The sequence below is a fragment of the Lynx canadensis genome, chromosome B1 (assembly GCF_007474595.2).
Source record: "Lynx canadensis isolate LIC74 chromosome B1, mLynCan4.pri.v2, whole genome shotgun sequence".
Classification (NCBI taxonomy): Eukaryota; Metazoa; Chordata; class Mammalia; order Carnivora; family Felidae; genus Lynx; species Lynx canadensis.
Window position 1 is genome coordinate 95318774 of NC_044306.2, and position 21930 is coordinate 95340703.

Below are 21930 nucleotides of genomic sequence, written 5' to 3' on the forward strand. Positions count from 1 at the left end.
TCTATGATTCAAGGGTCTTTCCCATTAGTAAGAGGTAAGATCTGTATAAACAAAAATAGGCTCAATTTACATGGAACTGAGTATTGAAATCTTTAGAATGAAGACTTCCTCAAGTGAAGAAAGGCTGGAAAGAAGACTGAGCTCCACATCTTGGAAATTGCTCAGTGTGAAGATAGGGAAACAAAAATCGGTCCAACATTAGAAAGTTAACCTAGACAATTTCCCTTGTCCCTCAAACCCAGCAGTATTGAGGTCAGAGCACTTGGAATTCTAGGAATCTGGGCTATAGAGTGACAAAAACATCTCCAGAGGCCCACAGAGACAGCTTGGCAGTCCATAGATGCATGATTGTGAATTGGGAGAGATAAAACGGTGGCATAGGCACAGAGGGGAGGGATCCACTTCTGTGGAGAGACAAAAGGAAAAGAAAGAGAGGCTGTGGAAGTGTGGGATTGTATTTGGACAAGAGAAAAATCTCTCTGGACCACAGATCTGGGAATGGAAAAAACGGAGAGAGCCAGTTTCTACTTTGCAAACAGCCTTGGGAGTGATGATCCAGGGTTGTGGGACTTTCTCTGGACTGGGGCAGCTTTCCTATGCACGTGCCTGTGCTGCTGCTGCTGATGCACATGTCTGGAGGGGAGGGGGAGCCTCCTTAGCAAGCTCAGAGGTGCATTGGTAGAAAGAAGTCCCCTCTCCATAGTGCTGTGGAAAGAGGGCATATTGCCACTCCAAAGACAAAAGACCCTGCAGGGGCCAGCCAGAGGCCCTTTGTCATCTGGGCAGAGTGGAACTACCCCAGAACCCAGGGCCTTGGGGAGTGGGATCCTTTAAGACATTGGGATTTTAATCCTAGCCAAGCCCCTGGAAGGTGTCGAAGACTGTGGAGTGGGGCATACTGGCCTGTACCTGTCCACACAGTGCTGTGAGGACTGCCTGAACATTGTGGTTTGGGACACCTGGTCCAAGGAGGAAAGAGTGGGGTGTCACCATTTTTCTCCCCAGCACCAGCACAGTGGGGCTCCAGGGAAAGGACATTGGAATGGTGGAGGTGGAACTGCTTACATGAAACCCTGTCCCTTTATGCCTGTTAAATGCTTATCTACCAGAGTGAGATTGACAACGAACAAGATGGCCCCTCCTCCAGACCAACAAAGCCACTAATTCCAATGCACCAACAGATAACTGTCTGGTGGTTTTACATTTTCTGATTTGATTTTTGGTCAATTCTTATTATATATATATATATATATATATATATATATATATATATATATATATATATATATATATATATATATGTATATATACACATATATATATGTTACCTTTTATCTTTTCTTCTTCTTTCTTTCTCTTTTCTGGTTGTTGGTTTATTCAATCAGGCATTTCCACTCTACTGTTTTTACACCTCTTCTGTATGTATCTCCTTCTTCCTTATTTTCCTGTCTCTGTCTCTCTCTCTCTCTCTCTCTCTGGATTAAACCTTATAGTTTCTTTGATTCTCTGCCTGTTTTTTTTTCCCCTCTACCACTATTTTTTCTCTCTTTGCACATTATAAGCTTTCTTCCAGCACCCCCCTTTTTAATTTTTTCCAGGGTTACTTCAACAAACAAATCAAAGCACACCTGATGGAAGGTCTAAACCACCACTATGAGCAACAAGAGACACATCAACAGAGAGCATGCAACACACTCCAAAAACACTGCCTGACATGCCAGACCCTGACCAGTGTATGGCCTCTTTTTTAATATAGTAGTACTCACAGGTGCAGGACAAATAACAAACTGGTAAAAAGCATAAAAAGACATAAAATTAGCCAATATGACAAAATAGAAGAATTCTCCTCAAAAGAAATTCCAGAAAGAAATGACAGCCAGAGAATTGCTCAAAAAAGATATAAACAATATATCAGAACAAGAATTTAGAATAATAGTCATAAGACTAATAGCTTGGCTTGAAAAAACCATAGAAGACAGCAGAGAATCTTTTCTTGCAAAGATCAAGGACCTCAGAAATAGTCATGACAAATTAAGAAATGTTGTAAATGAGATGCAAAATAAACTAGATGTTGTGACAGCAAAGAAGGAGGAAGCAGAGGGGAGAATAAGTGAAATAGAAGATAAAATTATGGGGAATGATGAAGTTGAGAAAAAGAGAGATAAGAAAATACTAGACCATGAGGGGAGAATTAGAGGCCTAAGTGATTCAATGAAATGTAATAATATCCATAGCATAGGAGTTCCAGAAGAAGACGAAGAGACAGCAAAAGTGGTAGAAGGTTTATTTGAATTGAGAATTTCCCTAAACTGGGGAAGGAAGCAGACATCCAAGTCCTGGAGTCACAAAGAACCCCCTTCAGAATCAACAAGAGCACGTCAACATCAGGACATATCCTAGTGAAACTGGCAAAACAAAAGAGAATTCTGAAAGCATCTAGGGACAAACAGGTCTAAACCTTCAAGGGTAGATACATAAGAGTAGTAGCAGAATTGTCCACTGAAACTTGGCAGGCCAGAAGGAAGTGGAAGGATATATTCAATGTGCTGAATAGGAAAAATATTCAGCTAAGAATCCTTTATCCAGCAAGCCTGTCACTAAGAATAGAAGGAGAAATAAAGGTTTTCCCAGACAAATAAAAACTAAAGCAATTAGTGACCACTAAACAAGCCTTGAAAGAGATTTTAAGGGGGACTCTGTGAGTGGAAAGCAACAAAGACTGCAAAGGACCAGAGACACTACCACAAACATGAAACCTACAGATACCATAATGACATTAAATCCATATCTTTGAATAATCACTCTGAATGTAAATGGACTAAATGCCCCAAACAAAAGACACAGGGTATCAGAATGGATAAGAAATTAATTAAGGGGTCTATTCATCAAGAGGAGTTAATAATTATAAATGTTTATGCCCCAACTTGAAACACCAAAATATATAAATCAATTAATCACAAACATAAGCAAACATATTGATAATAATATGGTAATTGTAGGTGACTTTAATGCTCCACTTACAACAATAGACAGATCAACTAGGCAAAAATCAAAAAACAAGCAATGGCTTTGAATGATACACTGGACCAGATGGACTTGACATATATATTCAGAACTTTTCATCCAAAAGCAACAGAATACACATTCTTCTTGAGTGCATATGAACATTCTCCAAAATAGATCACATACTACATCATAAAACAGCCCTCAACAAATATAAAAGGATTGATATCATACCATGCATATTTTCACATCACAATGCTATGAAACTTGAAATTAACCACAAGAAAAACATTTGGAAAGTTTACAAATGCATGGAGGTTAAAGAACACCCTACTAAAGAATGAATGGGTCAACCAGGCAATTAAAGAAGAAATTTGAAAATATATAGAAGGAAATGAAAATGAAAACATGACAGTCCAAACCCTTTGGAATGCAACAAAGACAGTCCTAGGAGGAAAATACATTGTAATCCAGGACTATCTCAAGAAGCAAGAAAAATCCCAAATACGGAACCTAACCTCACACCTAAAGGAACTAGAAGCAGAGAAACAAAAAACCCCAAAGCCAGCAGAAAAGAAATAATAAACATTAGAGCAGAAATAAACAATATAGAATAAAAAAAATAGTAGAACAAATCAATGAATCTAAGGGTTGGTTTTTTGAAAGAATAAACAAAATTGATAGATCCCTAGCCAGACTTCTCAAAAAGAAAAGAGAGAGAACCCAAATAGATAAAATCACAAATGAAAGAGGAGAGATCACACTCAACACAACAGAAATAAAAGTTATTAGAGAATACTATGAAAAATTATATGCCAACAAACTAGACAACCTGGAAGAAATGGGCAAATTTCTAGACACCTACACACTACCAAAACTCAAACAGGAAGAAATAGAAAATTTGAACAGATCCATAAACAGTGGAGAAATTGAATCAGTTATCAAAAATCTCCCAACAATAAGAGTCCTGGGACAGAAGGTTACACAGGGGAATTCTATCAGATATTTAAAGCAGAGTTAATACCTATTCATTTCAAGCTGTTCCAAAAAAATAGAAATAGAAGGAAAGCTTCCAGACTCATTCTATGAAGCCAGCATTACCTGGATTCCCAAACCAGACAAAGACCCCACTAAAAAGGAGAATTACAGGTCAATATCCCTGATGAACATGGATGCAAAAATTCTCAACAAGATACTAGCTAGTCAAATTCAACAGTATATTAAAAGAATTACTCACCATGATCAAATAGGATTTATTCCTGGATTTCAGGGCTGGTTCAATAGCTACAAATCAATCAATGTGATAAACTACATGAATAGAAGAAAGAAGAATGTGATTCTGTCAAGAGATGCAGAAAAAGCATTTGACAAAATTCAGCATCCTTTCTTAATAAAACCCTCAAGAAAGTCTGGATAGAAGGATCATACCTTAACATCATAAATGCCATATATGAAAGCCCATGTATCATCCTCAATGGGGAAAACTGAGAGCTTTCCCCCTGAAATCAGGAACATGAGGGATATTCACTCTCACCGCTGTTGTTTAACATAGTGTTGGAAGTCAGACAACAAAATAAAATAAAAGGCATCCAAATTGGCAAAGATGAAGTCAAACTTTCACTTTTCACAGATGACATGATACTCTACATGGAAAACCCAAAAGACTCCCCTAAAAAACTGTTAAAACTGATATGTGAAATCAGCAAAGTTGCAAGATATTAAAACAATGTACAGAAAATAGTTGCATTTCTATACACCAATAATGAAGCAACAGAAAGAGATATCAAGACATCAATCCCATTTACAATTGCACCAAGAACCATAAAATATCTAGGAATAAACCTAACCAAAGAGGTAAAAGATCTGTGTGCTGAAAACTATAGAAAACTTATAAAGGAAATTGAAGAAAACACAAGGAAATGGAAAAACATTCTATGCTCATGGATTAGAAAAACAAAAATAGTTAAAATGTCAGTACTACCCAAAGCAGTCTACATATTCAATACAATCCCAATCAATAGTACCAGCATTCTTCTCAGAGTTAGAATAAACAATCCTAAAACTTGTATGGAACCACAAAAGACCCCAAATAGCCAAAGTAATGTTGAAAAAGAAAAACAAAGGTGAAGGCATCACAATTCTGGACTTTAGCCTGTACTACAAAGCCGTAATCATCAACACAGTATGGTATTGGCACAAAAAGAGACACATAGAACAATGGAACAGAATACAGAACCCAGAAATTGACTCACAAATGTATGGCCAATTATCTCTGACATAGCAAGAAGGAGTATCAAATGGAAAAAGGACAGTCTCTTTAGCAAATAGTAATGGGAGAATTGGATAGCAAAATGCAGAAGAATGAAACTGAACCACTTTCTTAAACCACACACAAAAATAAACTAAAAATGGATGAAAGACCTAAATGTGAAACAGGAAACCATCAAAATCCTAGAGAAGATAACAGACAACAACCTTTTTGATCTCAGATGCAGTAACTCCTTTTTTTTTTAATTTTTTAATGCTTTTATTTATTTTTGAAAGAGAGAGAGAGAGACAGCGTGAGCATGGGAGGGGCAGAGAGAGAGAGGGAGACACAAAATCTGAAGCAGACTCCAGGTTCTGAGCTGTCAACACAGAGCCCAACGCAGGGCTCAAACTCATGAACTGTGAGATCATGACCGGAGCCGAAGTTGGACCCTTAACTGACTGAGCCACTCAGGCACCCCTCAGCTGCAGTAACTTCTTACTCAACACTTCTCCAAAGGCAGAGAAATAAAGGAAAAAATGAAGTTTTGGGACCTTATCAAGATAAAAACTTCTGCACATCAAAGGAAACAACAAAAGTAAAAAAGGCAACTAATGGAATGGGAGAAGATATTTGAAAATGACATATTGAATAAAAGGTTAGTATCCTAAATCTATAAAGAACTTACCAAACTTAACACCTGAAAAGCAAATAATCCATTGAAGAAATGGGTAGAGGACATTGATAGACACTTCTCCAAAGAAGACATCCAGATGGCCAACAGACACATGAAAAGATGCTCAACATCACTCATCATCAGGGAAATACAAATCAAAACCACACTGAGATATCACCTCACCAGTAAGAGTGGCTAAAGTTAAACTCAAGAAGTGACAGGTGTTGGTGAGGATGTGAAGAAATGGAAACCCTCTTGCACTGCTGGTGGGAAACCAACTGGTGCAGCCACCCTGGAAAACAGTGGGGAGATTCCTCAAAAAATTAAAAATAGAACTACCCTACGACCCAGCAATAGCACTACTAAGAATTTATCCAAAGGATACAGGAGTGCTGATTCATAGGGACACATGTACCCCCCAATGTTTATAACAGCATTATGAACAATAGCCAAATTATTAAAAGAGCCCAAATTTCCATCAACTGATGAATGAATAAAGAATATATATATATATATATATATATATATATGGATATATGGAATAAGGAATACTACTCAGCAATAATGAAAAAGAATGAAATCTTGCCATTTGCAACAACATGGATGGAACTGGAGGGTATTATGCTAAGTGAAATAAGTGAGTCGGAGAAAGACAGATATCATATGTTCTCACTCATATGTGGAATTTGAGAAACTTAACAGAAAATCATGGGGAAAGGGAAGGAAAAAAAAATAGTTACAAACTGACAGGGAGCCAAACCATAAGAGATTCTTAATACAAAGAACAAACTGAGGGTTGATGGGAGAGGGGGTGCCAGGGGGAAGAGAAAATGTGTGAGGGGCATTGAGGAGGGCACTTGCTGGGATGAGCACTAAGTGTTTTATGTAAGAAATGTATGCATATACACAGTATGAGGAACTATGAAGTGTGAACACACTTCAATGTTATCAATAAAATAAGGAATGTTTTCTTCTATGTATTTGTAAAACCTTCTGAGGGTTTTAAATTCATTAATTACTGTAATAAAAAGAAAAAGAATACTTTTTAAAAAACACAATTAAACTACATGTACAGCAACACCACTCACACTAAACCAGCCAATGGAAATGGCTACATGAACATGTTTCTCAAATATCTGCTGCAGTTCTGTGACTGAAATTGGACAACATTAGGCAAAAACGGGTCTTAAAGGACAATGAGATCCATACCTTCCAAATTCCTTGCAATAGAAACCCTAAATGGCTTCCACAGTCAGTAAGCAAAGATGTAAAGCTATTCCCATCCTGCGTGTGAGTGGGGTTGGGTGTGACTATAGCATGGATAAAAGTTGCTGCCTCTTAGCCAGCATAATGGTCTACACACTACCGACTCACATATAACCATCAGCAAAACCTTTTATATGATGAAGGTGCAGAGAGAAATATTCAGATCTATAATATTGAAACCACCAAGACTTTATATTTCCCAAAGTAACAATTTGTAACTCACACATATTAATTTTTACGTCAAGTATTTAGCTTTATGTGTGTCCACCACATTGAAAAAAATAAATTGTTCTGTGTCCCAATTTTATCACAATAAGAAGTACTGAATAACTTATAAGCCCACTCTCCTCTGGTGAGTTATGAACAAGTTCGCCTTTCTGAAAAGAAAATTAAATTCCTATTGCATCTGGAAACTCTTGCTAAAATATTTTATTACCATTGTTAAGCGGTTTAGAATAATGGAGGCAGTGTTAAAGTAAATATACTATCTTCATTATCTGTCTCTTTAATTGTTGAATTGTCTATTTTAGCACCAGAGTTTCATGGTTTATTTAATGTCAATTCATGAAACAGAAGTTAAGGAAGGGCATGTACTATTAGAATCATGCAACCCAAAAAATAGCCAAGAAAATATAAGTGGTCATCTCAAATAAAACATACTTATTTTTATTTTCATAGCAGATAAGTTTGCTAGATTCAACACATGTTCAAATCTAAGTATCATGGGAGAAACAATACAAGTTGGTTTAGACTGGGTAATAAAGAGAAATGGATATCAGTAAATATGGAGGATACTTAAAGAATTATTGAGTATATAAATTACATATCTCTCTGATTTTATCTGCAAATCAAGGTTTCACTGAATTTTAAGACGAACTAAAATGTCTCATTTAATTTTACCAAAAATACACTATTTTCAATATTAAAACTCATCCAAATTAATTCATTCAAAAGATATGTAACATCTACTCTGTGGAAGGTGCTCACACCACATCTGTCAATGACAGGAACTTCTATCCAATATTCCAGTTCTTCAGTGAGTGAAAACAACCTCCAATATTTTTAACAGGCCCCTTAGCCAAATAGAGGACATTAATATCTTCTTCAGGTTTGGGGGGTAAATGCTTTCTAATAAATCAAAGCAAAAGTATATCGATAGTTATTTCTGTGCATTTGTGTTCTTGGGTATTGATGTGATTCTAGATAATTCTTCAATTGCATAACCATTGGAAGAAAAATATGACATTTGTTTTTGCTAGAAAATAAATTGTAAATTCACAGAGCCTGAATTGAGTTGCTGACTAAATTTAGTGGTGTTGATTGTTCATCTTTTATGTACAAATTACAGCCTGGGATAGAAGGGTAAGTAACACCATTCTCAGCAGCAGGAGACACTCAGTTTTTTTGCGTGGGGGGCAAAAGTAGGGGAACAAATACAGAGTTGATCATTTTAAAAAGGATTAACCATGATTGACAGTATTTGAGGGGCAATATTTATAAGAAAATTCACTTAAGAGACTGTATATGTTTGTGACACTAGAAAAAAACCCTAATGGAACTAATGGCATTTGAAGGGAACCTCAGAGGTAAATATTTGGAGTGGCAGAAGAAAGATAAACAGCAGTGGGTTATTGTAGATGAATTATGAAGGCAAAAGAAATAAACCCAAGAGTTACATTTGGAAGAAATTTTCAAAGAATTCAGGAATTAGCAGGCTCTGCAGTAGAGGAAATGGACTATAAATGGAAATGTGGGTTTAAAATATTGATGCATTGTAAACATAGAATTTGCATTCATTCATTGCATTAATACACTAGGCTTATTTACAGAAATGAGAACGTCAATAGGAATAGCACATTATGGGAAATATTGAGAAGAAGTTAATGGATTCATTTTTTAACCTGTCACATTTCAGTTCCTTGTAGGAATCCAAGGCAAATCATCAAGAAACTGAAATGCAAGTCTAGAAATACAATTTCAGCATTCATTGATGGGAATAGATGAGATTCCTAAGAAATAAAGTCCCACAGAAAGGTTAAGTTTAAAGATAGAGGAAAGTTATTTGAGAAGTAAACCTAAGGGACAATGTCTGTTAAAAGATATTAAACTATGATAATGTAAATCAATGTGATTCCATTTTTGCTGGCCAGTGCTTGCCAATGAAATTGTAGTTTTATTGATATTCAACTCAGTATGAGACAATTCAATGAGGTTTACAATTTTATTGAGAATTTCACAGCCTGTGGAATGTCCCTCAGGTGATGAAAAGTATTGGAATACAATTCTATGGTACTGATGGGGTAACTTTTATTTTCTTCTAACTTGATAGCAATAAATAAATTCTAGCACTTGTGTAGCATATCATGAAACATAAAAACTTGGAGGTGCCAAACCAATTTTTGTCCACTGGGCATATTCTTATCCAATGGCAACAATTTTTCATTGATCCAATAAGCTATCATTCATCCTTGTTTCCTTAAGATAGAACCAATTTTGTTTTATCTTAGCCTAAGCAAAAGGAATTTAGCCGGATAACCATATTCCTTTCATGAATAAAAGAATTGTCAGCGTTTACTCTTCTGTTACAACATTGAAGGTAAAACACTAATACATGAAAAATAATGGTACTTAATAGCAACAACCACACAAGCTGCAATTCCTCCCCAAACACTGGTTTAGATGAAAAGAGCCTGCAATCGCAGTAGAATTCCTCCTCTGAATTTTCTTCTCAGCTACTATGTGTCTGTACTAGAACCAGTTCTCTCACACACGAGGGAGGACTCGCATTTTCCTATTCCTCTGTCTCATGAAGTCACGACACCTCAAAACGGGATTTCCTGCTAATGCCTGTGCTTATAATGTCCTCTCATGCTTCTAGTTCACATGTCTAAGGTTTCTGTTTTGTTCTCAGTCTGCCAGATTTCGGGAGTACCTGCAAAGCTGGGAGAAGAAATCTTCATCCAAAGTGTGATATGTTCTTGTTATGTAAGCAACAAAATACTGCAGTCCCATATTAAAAAAAAAGTTTTTTTAGAGTCTCGTCTAAAATTACACATTTGAGCTCACAAACCTTTCTTTCTGATACTCACGTAGAAGATCATGGGAGCTAGGCAAGATGTTAATTAGAGGACACACTTTCAAAGCTCATCTCAAAGTCCCATGTCCTCTTTGACAGTGGCACAGCATCTCTATGTACTTCTCTCTTCACTTAAAAGAAAAATATGCCCCCAAATGCTCTTTAATTGTTCATGGAAAGAAAAGGAAAACAATCCTTTAAGTCTAACTTATTAGAATTTTAACATTAAGAATAAAATCTCAGAGTGAATATAGCTTAATATTAAAAATTAAGGAAAAAGAACTTGCTCATCCTATCATCATCATCACTATCACCATTGTCATTGTCATTCCCAGCTGTAGTAAAATGAATTGTTGTTCCATCTTTTCACCCCCTCCCTGTAATAGGATTACATTCAAACTTTTTCTTTCTTTCTCTTTCTTTCTTTCTTTCTTTCTTTCTTTCTTTCTTTCTTTCTTTCTTTCTTTCTTTCTTTCTTATTGTAACTCTGCAGTACTTCCCAGTAGAGTAGGAGGGATATCCATCCTTACCCTGCTAACTTTGGGCTGAGTCTTGTGACTTCCCTTGGTTAATGGGATGTTAATGAATTTGATGCAGGCAGAAGCATTGAAAATACTTGAGAGTTATTTCTTGCTGCTGGTACTTTTGTCATCTGTCATAAAAAGAATATGCTCAGTAGAGCCACCAGTCCTGGAATGAAAAGAAACATGGAGTATCCCTGAATACAGTTTATAGCCTGAACCCAAGCCCAGCCCACCCCACCAGAGCCCAGCAGAGCCCAGCAGTGCTACAGCTGACCCACAAGCCCATAAGCAAGAAGTAGTATTTTAAATCACCAAGATTTTAGAATTATTAATAATGCAGCATCGTCACAAAAGAAATGTACCATATAGAATAAAAAACATTTGAATAGTGCTGCGTAGCTTTTTAAACCAAGACCATATGTCTTGTTTTAAGATCAATAAGCAAGTATAAAAATACAAAGGAAAAGTATAAAATATATATCATGGAAGGAAAAATCTTGCAATTTTATTGCAATGAGTCAGGTTGGAAGTTGGAGCATGGCTGGGACACTTCTAGAATCTCAAGCTAGAATCTCAGTATTTTCCCAATCTAGTTCCCTACAAACATCCTATTCAAGAAATTTATGTGCCAATTTTGTCTGGCTGAATATGGAAGAAAGACATTTTTGCACATGCTCCCCAGAGAGTGGAGGAAGATGTAGAGGATGGAACGTCATTGCCAGACTCCACACTGTTTGGGCTAGTAGCTCAGAGATTGGAGCCAGACTAATTTTAAAGATTATCTGTCTCCTCCACTTTCTAGCTTGTATGACCTAGCAGTGCTGCCACCAGCCCCAGAAAGAGAAGAATCACTGAAATGTGGGGAGAAGTCTTTCTCCCCATCTCCATCCCTAATCATAGAACCTCTTTGGCATTTGGTAGGACAACCGCTCTTGCAGGATGTCATTGCCTCATGGAACAATATTCAAATAGCAGGTGCAATCAGCAGAGATATAAATGGGGATCCTTGCCTCAGAGCAAAACAACAAAAGGTGATATTTTTTTGAGCGCATGAGAGACCACTTGCTCTGGGGTCATTGAGAATTAACAGATTTTTTAGGTAAAGGGCAGATACTGCTACTGAGTAGGTAGAGCCTCAGAGCTAGTAAAATTCATGAATTGATATTAATGTGGTGAAGCCTTGGAGAGATGTGTTACACTATATTTATCCTTGAATAAATTTAATTCATTTCAACAAATATTTATCAAGCATTTACTATGTGTGAAGTGTTATTGATGAATAAGAATGAATGTAGCAGGCCTAAGGCAGTATAGCTTATGAGTTTATGCTTGTTTTAAGTAAATTTCAGCTGATTTAAGGCTGGAAAGCATATTTCTGTCTTATCTCTTTATGCTTGGATCCTGTGTTGTTGACAGAGCCCTGGATTAGTGGCAGGTGAGATGTTTGTGTTCTGGTGAAGTTCACTCAGTTATCCTAACATCAATCACTTATTGGTTCTATCTGCACCACCTCAATTTTCTTATCTGTAAATGCAAGTATCTTAAACTATTTTCAAATTAATATTCTCTCTAAATCTAAATTTCATAGTTGAACTTTAGAGTCTCAGTCTTTTACGTTTATCCTTATATTTCAAATAGCCCTGAATCTGTAAATGTTATGACACCAGCGAATGTTATAACACTATGCTAAGTAGTGATCTGGGAAAGGAAGTGAGTGGAATTTACCAGTTATACTAATACAAATGCCAGTACAAACATCATCAAGTTGGATTATTATAATTCTACACAGCATTAATTGAGGTAAATCCTCAAATAAATCAGCCAGTATATTACTTGCATCTCTGTATTCTGTTATATGCACCCAAAGACCAACATGAAAGTCAAGAAGTGTGCTCACTGAAGAGTTAAGTTTGAGAGTGCAACATAATGTGAAAGTCATTTATGCAGGCACCAAACTTTGGGTTTTTTTTAATTTTGTTAAAGATTTTCATTTCTCACACAGCACAACTAGAGTTGGAAAATCTTTAAAAGAAAAAGATTTTAGCACATTGTAAACATGACTTAGGCATAGTAGGATTCATTAGCAGTGTACAGGTAGCATGGACCTAATGCCACCATAAACTCCCTAACTGTATTAAAGCTCTACATTAGAATCAGAATTAAAATCACCTTTATATCAGGGAGTAAGTTCTAAACTTGCAGCATTTTTACCTGATCCATCCAGGCCCTGAATCTGAATGTTAAAAAAAAAAAAAAAAAAAAAAAAAAAACTATTGCTAAGAGATTAATTTGAAAGCAGAAATTTCCATCATAATTCTACTATTACTAAAACTGCCAGCTGTTCTAAACACAATAAAAATAAATAGCTGGTATTTAAAAAGTGAAACTACATCTATTCTATGCTTACCGTATTGGATAGAATACACTGGAATAAAAGAATCCCTGCTATATAAAAAGGTGTTTTTCCTTCTGAGAAATAATGTGTTTGTGTTTTTATTTTTGTAAACCATTTCTAATTTAAACTTATGTAACCATTTAAAATTTCAATGTTTACCTACAAAAGGAGAATAAGTAAATAATTTACAAATCAACTTTATTTACAGTTTCTGTCATAGAAGTAGTAGATCCTAATACATTTTGAGAAGCAAAAATGTATCTTCTCGTGTTACCTATCACCCAGTCTTCATTTCTTACCCTGTCCTTTTAATTTTTTTTTAGGGTTGTCGATTGTTTACTTATTTCCTTGTAGTTTCTTGACCCTTCTGATGTAGTATCGCTAGAAACGGGTCTTGAGTACACACACACACACTTAAGATCCCAGAATCATGTCATTCAAAATGTTTGATGCAACCATGAAGATATTCTTATGTTTTTTTATAGTAAGTCCAAGTGGTCAACTTTATTCTCCTAATGGGAAAAATCCAGACAAAACGGGGTGAAATGTTTAAATCTTGTATATCCCTTACCAGTTAAAGGACCACGATCTTTCCCTGAGGCATTTTTGTCCTTTTGTTTCAGATTAGGACTAAATGCCAATGGCATATATCATACTATGCTACAGACCCTAGTCTCATAAGATCATATAACTGTGATTAACATTGTTAAGGAAAAATAACTAAGGACATTACAACCTAAAACGCTTAATACTCTTTTAAAGAGATGACTAAGAGTACCATGGTATAAATACAGTAAGAACCACAGCAAATACTCTATCTTATTTGATTACCATGCAAATACATAGAAGATGCTATGCCAAAAATATTTAGGTTTGCAAAAGCGGTTTTCATCTTCATAAGAAAGTATTTTTTTTTTATATAGGACTAAGATAATCAAAATAGATTTCAAGTGAGTTGCCAGTTCAGGATAAACATACTTCAAAAAAACATGGTGGGAAACAAAACTGGTAACTTCTAAAACCATTTACCTACATTGATAATGTAAAAACAAGGGAAAGAACTATATTTGTAGTTATTGGTCGATTTGTTCATGAGTCCTACACCCCACTACCCCTTAAGTGGGAGGGATGGAGGGTTTTTCATTCTTTGTCATTAGGAGAACCTTAAATGTACCCTCACAGTTTGGAGATAAAGTAGTCTGGTTTCTTACTTTTGCCTGAGAAATATACAATGCAAAGTGTGGGCTGAGTTCCTGCTTTGAAGTAGAACACAAAAGGGGCAGCGGTGAGGAGGCAGAGTCTACTGGGATGAAGAATATATGATTGCTTCCCATGGACCAGATTGTAGAGCCTGCATTGGATTACTTAAGTCCTGTTTGATGCAACTTCTCTGAAGGAAAAAAAAAAAACCTAGAAAAAAAAAGCTGAAAGATGCATTATGAAAAAGGACTAAGTGGGAGTGGGATTCATTTACTTTGTTCAAAGAAATGCAGCTGGAAAAATGTCAGGGACTGAAGGAAAAAGAGTCATTACCAGATCATCAGACCAGTACCAGTCAGTTCAGAACTTTTCTTCTGCCTCTATCTATTCTTCTGTCCCATGCGCCCCAAGTCTGTTTCTGTTCTGTTTTGAAAGAGGTCAGAAAATATACATGGTGAAATGGGAAAAAGGAGTAGAAGGGCTAGGTTAAAAAGGAGAAGATAAACTGGGACTCATGTTTGAATTTTTTTTTAAATTCTTGAAGGATGGCTGACATGCGATATTATATTAGTTTCAGGTGTACAACATAGTGATCCAACATTTATATACCTTATGAAGTGATAACCACCATAAAGTAAACAATCATCTGTCACTATACAAAGTTATTAATATTATTAACTAGATTCCCCATGTTGTACATTGCATCTCTGAGTCTGATTTATTTTAAAACTGTAAGCTTGTACCCTTTAATCATCCTATAATCCCCTTTCCCTATTTCATACATCTTTCCATCCCTATCCCCTCTGGCAACCACCAAATTATTCTCTGTATCTATGAGTCTATTTTTTGTTTGTTTGTTTGTTTATTATTTTTTATGACAATGAGAGAGAGCGACAGAGAGAGACAGAGAGAGAGAAAGAGAGAATCCCAAGCAAGCTCCACACCATCATCATGGAGTCTGGTACAGGGCTTGAACCCATGAACCATGAGATCATGACTTGAGCCAAAATCAAGAGTCAGACACTTAGGCAACTGAGCAACCCTGGTGCCCCAAGTTTGTTTCTGTTTTGTTTTGCTTGGTCATTTGTTTTGTTTTTTAGATTCCATAGATAAATGAAATTATATGGTATTTGTCCTTCTCTGACTTATTTTACTTAACATAGGTCCATCCATGTTGGTTTATCTATGTTGTCACAAATGGCAACATATTATTCTTTTTATGGCTGAGTAATATTCCAATATACATCACATATTCTTTATACATTTTCCTATCAATGGATATTTTAGGCTTCCATATCTTGGCTATTGTAAATAATGCTGCAATGAACACAAGGGTGCATATATTGTTTACAAATTAGTGTTTTTTCTTTGGTTCAATACCCCAAAGTGGAATTGCTGGATTGTATGGTAGTTTTACTTTTTACTTATACTTTTGGAGAAAACTCCACATTGTCTTCCATAGTGGCTGAACCATTTTGCATTCCCACCAAGAGTGCATGAGGTTTCCCTTTTCTCCAAATCCATACCAACACTTGTTACTTCTTGTCTTTTAGATAATAGCCTTTCTGACAGGTGTGAGGTGGTATCTAATTTTGAGATATCTTGTTTTGATTTGTATTTCCCTGATAATTCATGATGTTGAGCATCCTTTCATGTGTCTGGTGGTGATCTGTAGGTCTTCTTTGAATAAATGTCTATTCAGTTCCTCTGCCCATTTTTTAATTAGATTTTTTTTGATATTGAGTTGTATGAATTCTTTATATATTTTGGAAATTTTTATTTTACATAGGACTGGACATTTTCATTTTTGAATTGTGATTTGAAGAAACTAGAGAACTTTTATTACATAAGAAAGATGAGAAAAGTTATGGAATCTACATAAGTTTCCATCAGGGGCAGGGAAACAAGTAATTCCATATGGTATATTTTAAGGTCAATGGGAAATAAAAATAAAACTGCCTGTAATCGTTGCTTACAAGTACAGTCAGTTCAATTAAATTGAGAATCTAAGGGCTGATACACATAGTAATAGCAAATGAGTCCAAATAAAAAAAGAATTGGTAAAGATTTACTGCATCAAGTAACAAAGAACTAAAAAGGATGTTTAGACTACAATTACTAGACTTTTTTCTTCTCATTTAATTGTGTTTTTTTCTTCATAGTTTGTCTTAGAATAGGAATTTATATTTAATATTGGTCAGTTATACATTCCTGAAAATCAGTTGTTCTGATATGTGAAAAGGGAGGGATAATGATGCATTACACAGTAGTTCCAAATTCCAGAGGTTGATGTATTATACAGCTAGTGAAGTTTAACCTTGAGAGTCCCTTGTTTGAATGAACACCTGAGCTTAGCAATACATGCTTATAACATTAATGAATGTAGAATAATTGTGTATTTAGTTAAAGAAGACCCCTCTCAAATATTATAGGCTGCAGGTGTTACTTACAGATGCTTTAGTTAACAAAACAAAACAAAATGAAACAAACACTTATTTCCTAAATGTAGATAAAACACGGAAAACTCCCGTATGAGTATGCTTGGGAATAAAATGATTAAAACATTGTTTCCTGATTACCAAATAATTGATATGGATAGAACAAAGAGTTGCCTTTGTGTATAGTAATATCTTTTCTACTATACTGTGTTTTTTTTTTCATTTATTTTTTTAATAGTTACTTTCTCTGATACTTTCTTGATTTTGGGGAGACTCATGTGAATCTAGTTTAAAATAAGGGTTAACTTTGAAAGGGTTTGAACTGGAAACACCTTTAGGACAAATACATGGGCAGAGAATGGTTTGCGACGAGTATGATGCTGGCTCTTGCAGCCAGAAATATCTCTAATACATGCACGTGTCTTTCACTGACGCATGCTCCTCTTTTCAAAATATCTGTATGGGATTGTTGTGTTTTCCTAATTGTATTTGAAATGTAACCTAAATGCTTTCATTCACCGTGTTTTCCCAAAATGGTTGTATTTTTTTCTACATATGAATATAAAATTTCCTATGTAAACATCTGCTTAAAAATGTATTGAGAATTGCATGCACTCTATGAAGTTTAGGTATTTAAACACCAAAGGTGTTCTCCTGGGAACACTGTAACAGAGAGATGATATATACTGTGTATGTTTGCCTTCATTTTCAAAACTTGCTTAATTTTATAGTTACATAATGATCTCTATGGCACTAGTAAATAACAACAATTAGAATAAAAATAATAACAAAAATAATTAATGTTTATTATTTTGGAATATTTTACTAAATCTTCTCAATCACTACTGCTTATAATCTTTTAACCATCTAATAATGTGTATTATTATATCTATTTTACAGATGAGGGAACTAAAAATTCAGGAATTTGCCCAAGATGACACAGCTCACAAGTGACAGAGCCAGAAGTCCACTGCCCTTAATTTATGTATTAAAAAAATACATATTTATTGAACATCTCCTCAACATAAGACCTACCAATTTGTTTTGCTTAAATATATACAACATACACTACAGAGATTTACTTCTACAGAAATCTGTACAAGTGTTGTATGAAAAATTCTTCCTTTGTAAATAATATGTTGATGAAATCCACAATGCATTTTTGGTTGGAGTGCAAATAGTCCCCGACCTCATGAAGAACAGTATGACAACATTTAGTGAAATTAAGTTACAAAAATGACATTCTTGGCTACACACAATGGGAGCTATGGATCAATTAGAATAAATGAACTGCATATGAATACATCTGAAACCTAGTGTTGAGTGAAACAAGTAAGAAAGAGGATACTGTTACAACACAATATTACTTATAAGATGTACTTAACAAAAGCACATTAGTAGTATCAAAAACACTGAGAGGTCTTCAAAGATACATGCATATTCAAAGATCTAAATCGACCTCATTACACGGTTACCAAAGAAGGAATAGGATATAGGAATTGGAAAAAAATTAAACAAGGAAGAAATTTTACATGGAGTTACGATGACAATGTTTCACAAATTAAGAAATATTATTAATTCTAGTAATTGACTTGAAATCCTAGAGCAAAAATGACCAGATTACTATGCTCCATTCCCCAAATTTTGATTTCAATCTTCTCATTCAGAATGGCTTTGCTTGAGATCAAACACTACTTAAGGGTCGGAATGCAACATAAAATAATATTCAGCATTGTATTCACAGAGCTATCAATCACCAAAGACAGTCCCCTTCAGGCACTAGCCATCACTGATCTCATTTTATCAGATTATTTATTCAAGTAAGAAACATTTAATTAAATTCTCACTTGAATAGCTAGAAGTGGTAGAAAACAAAGGCGTACCCTTGGTAAACCAGTATGTTGAAGTACAGTTTGCCTCTTTTTATAATTTAGCTATAACAATATTTCTCAAAATGTGGTTTGCCATAAAATAGGATTCCTTAAGTACTGTCCTGTAGTATTAATATCACATATATAATATACGACTATCTCTTTCTTTCTGTGTCTGTTGCTCCATATATAGCTATAGCTATAGATATGTAAATATAGATATACATTCTTAATAAAAATATATATTCTTAATAAAAAAACATTTGCTCATCTTCCATTAATATTAGTTACTGATTAATTATATGGAATGTTTACAAATTCTCAGATATTGCTGTATGCTGTATTAAGAAATTCATGTGAGATGTTTAATTCTCACATTACTCAAATTTATACTATTCTTTCACGCAGATTTTACTCATAGGTATGTTTGGTACATTCCAAATTTATATTCTAGAAGTTGATGATACAGCTATATGAGCCAACAGCTGAAATTACCTCAGATTGTGATTCAACCCATTTTTTTTTCTGCATGTGTTTTCTTTAATTCTTTTTTTCCTATATTGTTTTGACAGGAATATCACCCTCCCTTATTTCGCCCAGTGCAATACCACTTCATTGTAGTCATATTCACACTACATTATACTCTTCCGTTTATTTATTTCTTTCCCACGAGACTGTGAGGTCCTCTGAGGAGACTATCTCTTGCATATCTACATCATCGGAAAACACCACAGGCATGGCATTCTATATTTGTTTAAAGAGACAGGGAGGGGGATGGGATAGATAACTTCAACATACATTCCTAGTGGAGGTCATCTCCAAAATATATCTGAACAAGCAGCTTGTAAGGCTGTGGGCAAAATGACCTTAATTTTATTTTCTTTCACCTGAGGATATTTGAATGAATGAGAAAAATCACACATTTATTGGATTCTATTAGTAAAAGACACCTTTCAGTAGCAGCACTTCGGTTCAAATTGGTTTCTTTGGATGCAAATTATCAGGGGCTGACAGTCTCATCCTGGCTGAATATGAGCGCTAGTTCAGTTTATTTGCTCTCACCCTTGGAATGGGAATACTTTTCGGGTCTGAAAACCTATTTCCAAAAGCCCAAGTGAATTGGTTGGGTGGAAGAGATAATCCTGCAGCTGCTTAGTTGGGAGTAATGCCGCCATCACTCCTCTCAGAATGCAAGGTATGATGAAAAGCTGCAAATCTAGAGTGGAATATCCAGCCAAGTCTTCATGAAACAAAATTCCTTCCACATAAATACCTAAACCCAGTTTTCTGTTGGATATTTGGCAGTACGAAGAGTGCCAATTCATTTCCTGTTAAGAAAGACATTGTGAATACAGCCAGAAAATAGTTTGTTTGCATCTCTTTCAGGACTAGCAATTACCTACATCCTTGAAAGATACAAAGAAAGGCATGTGTGGGTCAGTAAGGGTGGACAGCTGGTCAATCCTCTGGGCTGGAACTACATAAAAGCTCAGCAGTGCTGTTTAAATGTGGAGTGTCATTAAATTGGCATTTAATTGAACACTATAAACAATGTCACTAGTACAACCATGTTGCTAACGATTAACCCTAAAGTAATCAGATGCTGTTATCTGTCTTCTGGTGGCGTCTTGAAATGTCACTTGCCCAAGGGCTGTCTTGGGAGAAATAAAGAAGATACAAATACTACAGATGAAAGGAAAGAAAAAAGAAAAGAAAAGAAACTACCTGTATAAAACCATAACCTTACTTCTTATTTGTCTCACTTACAACTACGCTTGCATAAGATTTGTCTGTGAATCAGTGTGTACAGAACCTCCATAATTTCATTTTTTTAAACATTTGTTAAATCAGTGTTTAAAATAAAAAATACAATTCAGATAATTTGAAATTTTGTAATCATTTGCTTTGAATCTGGCTTACCATTGGTAAAAAATGCATTTATGTTTTGGGATAGTTGTAAAATTTTATGATATCCTGAAATGGCAGCTACCGACCTCTGGCTATTTCTGCCTGTGATGCCTACTGCCTAATCACACATAATTTCTTTACAACTCCCAATCCTGAGATTACATGTCTCTCCTCAAGTATATACGTATTTGCATAAACTCTTTTGATTTACTTCTGTTTATATATATGTTACCTAAGGGGATTTATATGTGGAATTTTTGATTCCAAAACACAGAGCACTATTTAGAGAAAAAGTTTCAATCTTTATGGATGTGGGTGTGTCGGCAAGACAAAGCATAAAGAGTCAGAAGGTGAAAACCAAAGATAAGAGGAGATAAAAGCAAGAGACAGATGGTCTAAAGATAGGCTAAATATTTCTGAAAAATTGGTTCAGAAACATTTCTGAGTGAGTGAAAAACCCACTGTAGACATTTAAGATAGGCAGAATGCTTCTGGACACCTGGATCAGGAAGTTTTCTGACTGAGGGGGACACAGAAATCTGCTTAATATATCATACAATCTCCAAGTTATTTCAGAATAAACCCAGCCTTTATGTCTAGAAAACCATTTAAAATTGATGTTGTATGTCTTCTTTACCCAAGAGAGCTAAGAAAGATTGTTCTAGGGTAATATCAAATCACTTTCAATTTATAGAAACATATGGTCACCTACTCTGTGCCAGTCATTGGGTTCAATACCAGAGATAGATGTGGACCTTGGACTCAAGCATCTCATATTCTTTTGAAAGAAGCAAGGGATTTCAAAATCTTTTAAACAGTTTAAATTAAAAAAATAAGTACATGGTGCTTAAAAACACAAAGGAGGAAGACCTAAATTAATCTAAAGAGAATAAAAAGTCTTCCTATAGGAAGTGACATCCAAACTGAAACTTGAAAGAGGAATCAGGAATCAGCCAGGCGGCAGGAAACAGGAAAGAGATGAGAGGCAGAACCATTTTCTAATAAAGAAACACTTGTATTGAGATAGAAGACTACAGAGATAAAGAAGGAGATCTAGAAAGACCCTGGACTTTATTACTAAGCAAAATAGGGAAGAACTGAAAGACTTTAAATGGAGATACTACCCCTCTTCATTAGAAAGATGACATTAGGGGCGCCTGGGTGGCGCAGTCGGTTGAGCATCCGACTTCAGCCAGGTCACGATCTCGCGGTCCGTGAGTTCGAGCCCCACGTCAGGCTCTGGGTTGATGGCTCGGAGCCTGGAGCCTGTTTCCGATTCTGTGTCTCCCTCTCTCTCTGCCCCTCCCCCGTTCATGCTCTGTCTC